Source organism: Henckelia pumila, chromosome 2 (assembly GCF_033568475.1).
Source record: "Henckelia pumila isolate YLH828 chromosome 2, ASM3356847v2, whole genome shotgun sequence".
Lineage (NCBI taxonomy): Eukaryota > Viridiplantae > Streptophyta > Magnoliopsida > Lamiales > Gesneriaceae > Henckelia > Henckelia pumila.
The window spans coordinates 19,429,292-19,437,189 of record NC_133121.1 but is presented as its reverse complement, the minus strand read 5'-3'; positions in this window follow the sequence as shown (position 1 = coordinate 19,437,189).

Below are 7,898 nucleotides of genomic sequence, written 5' to 3'. Positions count from 1 at the left end.
TTAAGATGTTGAAATTCTAATATATTGTTTATTTAATAAATGTAATAGATTTTCATTATGGAGATATGAAATATTTGATTGAGATTATTTAAAGAATATGTCTTATTAAAAATTTGTTTAAAAATTTAAAAAAAATTAAATTCGAAGGTGCAGCGCCCCAGCGTTGCATTGGCAGCGCTGGGGCGCTGCAATTTTTTTTTTTTTTAAAAAAAATGGCACGGTTTAGCCCGGACCCTGAACCGGGGGTTAATTGGACCCGGACTCGGACCGGAACCGGCCATTGGCGGGCCGGTTAAGGGTTGGCTAAATGCCAACCCGGACCCGGCGGGTCCGACCCGGACCGTGGCCAGGTCTACCTCCAACCTTTTACAAGCTTTCAGATTTCAGCTCGAGCTCGATCCGTCCGTTGAAAATTATTTCTGAAGTCAGTTTAACGATCACTGCAGCGAGAGCTTCGTTATATCATAAGTTTTTCTTCGATTAGCTAAAATTTGATTTTCGGATGTTGTTAGAATCGATTGAGTTTTGGTTATGTTGTGCTTGGCAGAGTTCTGATCGTTTATTCTCAGTCGATTTTGAATTAGAGCGTTGTTCGGATTTGTTATAATTTTTGGAAGCCTATTTCAAAAATTGAGTTTTGAGATTTGTTGGGTTTGAGCCTTTGTATTAGCATTGATATGAGTTGATATCGATATTGTACTGCAGTCTACGTTTCCGATTTGATCAGTTTATAGCCGTTATGCCGCCGGTTTGAGTTTTTGAGATTTTGAACCGTTTTGAGTTATAGAACTTTGGCTATTGAATTTTGATCGTCGTTGTTGATCTACTTTGCCTCCGTACAGATCGTTTGGAGTTTGTCGAGCTCTGTGTTAGCAGCTTTCGATCGTCGAAGAATTGGACGAAGAACGGTATAAAGTTTACCTTGAGCCTTGTTGTTGTTTAGGTTGTATAGATTTTGATATAACCTCTTTTGTAGCGTATCCAGAGTTGGAGCTACTTGCTTTGAAAGGTACAAGCAGTCATTGTTTAGCGGGATAGCATACTCGAGACAGTTGGTTCTTGAGTTTTCCCCTTAAAATCACATACTTGCATCAATACTTGTTCTAGCATGTGAAACTTGTATTTTGTTGTTGATTGAGCAATTGTTTTATGGCTTAATTTTTATGTTTTACTTATGCATTCATCTTGAGCCAAACCTTTGATTTTAGCGGGCAGAACAGCCCTTTTTATTTAGACGTTTTGGGGGTTATGTTGCGAGTGGCCTGGGTTGTAGAAGTTCACCTAGTGTCAGCATACTCCTCATAGTCGCACCAAATTTTAGGGGATAGGGATACGTGGCACCACCTCGATTGAGAGAGTCGGTGAGTTGTTACGTGATCTCATCCTCGGGATCCCAAAAGCAGAGCAGCAATCCCTTGTTTATCAGAATTGATATCCCTATTTTAAAGACATGCATATCATTCATTTTGATTTGATTATGTTGTCTTGAAAGCATATTGTTGATATGTTACTTGTATTACTTGTTATGTTGCTTTTACTGGGAATATCATTCTCACCGGAGTTATCCGGTTGTTTCTTTGTTTTGTATGTGTACTTGGCAACAGGTGGGGCAGGATCAAGTTAGTGAAGGCCTGGTTAGCGTCAAGGTGAGAGATAGAAGTGGGACTCGGTTTAGAAGTCGTATCAGCATGTCTATCTAGTTTATATTGGAACATGCTTAGATCTCGAACTTCGTTGTTTATGTTGTATCGACTTTGCGAGTATTGAAGTTGTATATCGTCGTTGCATGTATTATGAACCTTGTTATGATTTGAATGTATTGGACTTGAGCTTTGGCAAGTTTTCTGCTGTTTTTTTTAGCTCTGTTCTTTCACCGCTCGATCGGTTGAATCTTACCAATCGAGCGGAGCTAGTGTTCTTCGGGCAGAGAGTTTGCCATTTCTTGCTCGCTCGATCGGTTGAATCTTACCGATCGAGCGAGGCACTATTTCAAAAAAAAAATTAATTTCTTTTAATCTTGGATCTTGTATGCTTAATTGTTGTTTAATTTGAGATTAGTTGTTTAGAACCGAGGTCTCACAGTTGATCACTAGATTGATCTGATATCAGTATGAATTGTGCATTCAGCTTGAACTTTTTGAGCTTGATTATCTTTCACAGAGCCTCTACATTTTGTATGATGGTTTATGCGAAAATATTCTTGATTATTTATTGAAATTCTCGAGCTCTAAGTATTTTTAGGCAACGTATCCAACATCCATAAAAAAAATAGTCAGTGCAAATTTGGCCCAAAATGTCCGAAATTGAAGCAGAGCGTGTCATGTGTCTGTCTTCTTTCAAAAAATAGTATAGTGGCGTGGGCGCTATTTGGACTATAGTAGAATATGGAAACCAACGGACAATAGTTGAAAATGTTCTCATTAAAGACAAAAGACAAAAATAATATAGTGGCGTGGGTGCTATTTGGACTGTAGTAGAATATGGAAACCAACGGCTCTTTTTGTCTTTTGTCTTTAATGAGAACATCTTCAACTAATTTGGACTGTAGTAGAATATGAAAACCAACGGCTCTTTTTGTCTTTTGTCTTTAATGAGAACATCTTCAACTAATTTTTTAGTGTATCAGATCAATAGTCATATGGATTATTCATCTGTTCAAATTATTCTACTTAGTCTTAAGAACTGATATGGTCCGGATAGATTTTAGTATAGTTGTCTTGGTAAGATTTGTTTGATTGTCTCATATCGATTTTTTTTTCTCAAATCAGTTTGCTAATCTTGATCTCCATATTACTATAAGTTCTTAGCAGACCAGTTTGTTTCGTCTTATGATATCAGCCCGGTTTGACTTATCTAGATTGATTTTTTCATCAACAAAACTTAATATTAATTTTTTTATCATACAATTTTTTCGACCTTCAGTTGGTTTAAAATCGCTCCTATATCAGTGGCCATGGCTGTACAAACGGTTTCCAACCGCTTCTAAAGATATCATCAAAATTGTTCTGATTAACCGCTCCAATATATATATATATATATATATATATATATATATATATATATATATATATATATATATATATATATATATAATTTGAAACACTAGTTAGCTGTCTCAAGAGCAAAGCAACCCCACATCAATGGATAACCGAACGTGGTGCAAGTCTTTACAGTAAGTTATCAACTGCTTCCAAAGAGTAGAAACTTCAGCTTGTGTTACTGCCTTTTGGAGTAGTTAAGAACCTCTCCAATTACTATTTTGGGATTGGTTATTGTCGTTTCACCACCACCTGCTGTTGTGGTATAGTAGATGCTAGGAGTGAAACATTAAAACATACTAGAGACGAAACATGAACGTATAAAAATGATACTGGAATTCATCTCACTATACATAACAGGAATGTACACATGAACATGATTCTGGATGTGACATGTCGCAGAACATGTCACAACATGGATCAAAACAAGACATAAACAAAATTCAAAACAGAGCTAGAAATAATATCATAAAAAGAACGTGAACATACAGAAAGCACTGAAACTTCATTTCATTATTCATGATTCGTTTTTTTTTTTCTTTGTCATGTATATGTTATACTCCTTTAAGGGACGAGACCAATATAACGGTTTTATATCCACCGCTTATGAGACAATTTAACGGTTTTATACCCACCGTGTAGTTATCATACAAAGGTTTTATACCCACCGTGTGAGGGCCATATCTTATCTTTCATGTTTTCTTTCCACTTTAAAATCAAATCATAACAGTGTCGTTTGGAAACCTCAAGGCATAACTAATGATTCAAAGGAAACATATACAATTCGGAGGACACGAAAGCACATGAAATACGATCGAATGAAACGAACATCTTAAAACATACAAAGGAATCATATGGGATATAATAAATCTTATACATATAAAAGACATGAATCATATGGTGTACGCCCGAATTTTAAAGAAAATACACGATCTTTTAAAACGTATACATAATCCCACTTACAAGAAATATAAATGTACAAACTTTGTATGAAGAAACATAGATACAAAAGCCAACTTACAGAAAATAGGAGAAGAGATATTAGACGAAAGGAAAGGAAAGGATCGGATAACAAATTAAGCATAGGATGTAAGATTGCTTTAGAAACATACATATTTTAAAACAATAAGCTCACTTACATGATTTACACGAAAATAAGGGGATACAGACGATTATTCTAAATTTGGCCAAAACCTTGCTTGAAATTGGGCAACACTTGGCTCTAAGGCTAGACAGAATTTCCACCACCATAGTCTTTATTTGCTCGAATTTTTAGAGAAAGAAGTCTTGTGTGCTCATGCCTTTACCTTGATGTGGTATTTATAGAAAAGGAAAAGAGTAGATGAAAGGCTCCTACTTAAATGGCCCTGGTGGTCAGGTTTCATGGTCCTTAATTCAGCCATAATTTGGTTGCATAACTAGTCATTTATTGGCTGGATATTATGGGGTCAAATGACACTTACAAAGTGATGCAAGGTGCCTTGGATTTTTCTCTTCAAAATTTCGAATTTTGCTCCTTATTGAGGCCATACATTTCAAATTTGGATGCTCCAATGACTTCATATTTCGAAATTTCTATGTTTTGAATTTCTTGGTTGGAAGTGCTTTAAATGTGTAAGAAAATGTGGAGGTTACACTCTTGTATGCTTGTTAAGTCTTTAATTGAGAATTTCATAATTGGCATTATGAGACATGATTTTCGAATTACATACAAGCATCTCTTAAGATGAAATGGTTTTGCATACATGCGGAATTTCTTGATCTTCACACCTAATGGTATCAGCTAGCTTAGTGTTAGTTTTGTGGCAAAATCCCCTAATAGAAAAGGGATGTGTGTTCAAATTTCAAAGCAACCTTATAAAAAACAACACCAGCAATAAAATTTTTTTGAAAAAATCAAATTTTGAAATAATAAGAAGAAAAAATTGTAATGTTAGTTTTGTAATTTTGAAGATGAGTTATTTATATGTCTCTCTACGATTATAGTTCTCTATATTGTTAAATTTAATTTTTTTCTACAATGGTTTCTTCTTTTTTCTTTTTTCTTTTTTTCTTTACAATTATATTTTTTTTGGCGTGACATCCGGGTAGGGGTGTTCATTCGGTGCGAACCGAACCGAAATTCTCCGAAAACTTGAAACGGAAACCGAACCGAATTTAACGGTTCGGTTAAAAACCGAAATTTTTTCGATTTTTTGGTTTGATTTTCGGTTTAACCGAATTTATATATTTTATTTTATTTTATATTTATTTATTAATAAAAACAAATAAAAAAATTAATTAAAAGTATAAAAATAAAAAAAAATTGGTTTTCGGTTCGGTTCGATGAACCGATCGAAGCAAACCAAACCGAAAATCGAAAACCAAACCGAATTTCGGTTTGGTTTTTGGTTCAAACCAAATTTTTGGTTTCGACTCAGTTCGAGCGGTTAACCAAACCGTGAACACCCCTAAATTCGAGGACGAATTCAGGATTTTAGGTTTGGGGACTGCATACTAAGTGATGACAATGTGGGCGCCAGAATTTCCACTTCTAGTGAGGTAGCTTGTTTCACTGTTCAGACTTGTGGTCGTCAGTTTCTTAAACTTTTTTATTTGGGTGTGAGAAAAATTGAAAGCAAAAAATTTAAAACTAACACAGACCTTGCGTCTAAAAAAAAAAAAAAAAAAAAAAAAAAAAAAAGTCATTACCGATAAATATACATTGGAGTGCCAATAAATTAAGAAATATATACTAGGAAAAACACTTTTATACAACAAGAAGGTTTTAAAAAATTTCAGGGAGATTCGTTATTACTAGTGAAATAAAATTTTAACTACATAAAACCTAGATTTTTTTCCATTGTATCATTTTACAATTTATTTTTAAAAATCTAATTTGAAATCCTTAAAATTTTTTGTTACTAATTTTTTAGATCTTTTTCAATAAATAAAAATGAGCGTAAATAAAATTAGAAAGTTAAGTTTTGATTTCTCGGGAGATGTCGATGCTTAACGTCTATATATCGCGTAAAACAAAAGTTCAATCACGTTAAACCCAATTCGAGATCAATAATATAAATTGAATAAGTCCAATTGAAAAATATATATATATTGAAGATGAGTCGATTAACCTGTTATCGTATCGAAAATTTATGTACAGTACCGATCGAAATATTTGATATATTGAAATTTTCGATAAAATTTTGGTTTTTTTAAGTACGATAAACTTGATATATCGAACATTTTGGTTTTTTTTTAACCCATAAAAGGGACGAAATTGTGATAAAAAATTAAAAATACATAAAAATTAGAATTTGACAACATAAATAATAAATTTACAAAGAGACAAAATATATAAGATCATGAAGTAAAAATACCTAAACGAATGAAGAAGTGCTTAAAATCCGTAAATATTTATATAAATCACAATGATCTCCATAAAATGGATTGATTTTCGAGAACAATGTGATGTTTTTTTTTCTTTTTGAGCAAGAACAATGTGATGTTTGAAAAACTAATAAAGAAATCAACTGAAATTTTTATTATGGAACATATCCACATTAAATATCTTGTAATTTAATTTGTTGTTGCGCATTATTGTTGTATCCTAGAACTGGAATACTTTACGTGCCAAAGATTTCACTTTCGGCAATTGCCCACCAACCCACTAAATTTATTGCAATTGAAGAACAAATTAATGCTGGAGAATATTTCTTGTTCCCTATATATCATATATGATAAAGTAAGTTCTTTGATGGATTTATTTACTTTATGTTTGTAGTGAAAAATAATCTTTTTTATACATATTTTTTGTGAGTTGGATTTGATCAGGTCTGAAAAACGTTTTATTAAATTGACTCGTCTTATACGAATTTTTTTGTGTATAATATTTTTAAATTTATTCACATTTAGATCGCCTTGCCATGCTCTTAGTTTGCATTTAAATATTTTATGTAACATTAATATAAATTAAATGTTAAAAAGTCATTATATTTTAGCTTCAACAAGTTTAATTTTAAAAGTGGAGTCATATTTATTGCAAAATCATTTTTAGATTTTATGTTCTATTTTCATGTCGATTGCTGGTCCCTTGTCATCGTCGAAGTCGTGGGGACTCTGAAGTAAAATTTGGAATATGAAATAAAATTTTAAAACCCAATTAAATAAAAAATAAAAGAAAATATTTTTAACTAGTGGAATATATAACTCATTTCACCAGTGTTTTAAATTCAGATTTAATAATGCGAACTATAAATTAATTTATAATCCATACACGAGACAACGTGTAATATAATATCGAAAGATAATTGAGTAAATTTGAATGTTTTACTATTAAGTCCATTTAATATTAATTAATTTTAAATTTTGTAACACAAAAGAATGATAACTTTTGAGCCCATGAACTTTAATATTATTTATTTTTTTACCAAATAAATTGTGAATTTGAAGAAATCAATAATATAAAGATGGTACTGATCGGTAGAAATGCTGGATCAATTTTTTTTTAAGAAAAGAAATGTTTGGATTAAGTCCATGAGGCCACGAAGATGTCCAAGTTGTTGGAGTAGGTGGCCGTTTAACCAATTATTAAGAGTTCGATTCTTCTTACCAATATTTTTTTTAGGCGATCGAGTCCAATGTACGTGGTTTGTCCACTGCGATTTATCTGTCTGTCCAGATTTGTAGACTACTACATTAGTCTGAAAATTTAAATTTACGTAGTGTATATCCAAAAATAGTGACTATGATTAAACGTCATTTTAAAAAAAAAAAGTAGCATACTTTGATTAAGCCAAAAGAACTGGACGTCTGGGCCATATATTGAAACCTACAGTTGTGTCAAGCTGAACTAAAAATTCAAATAACAATTTATAAAGC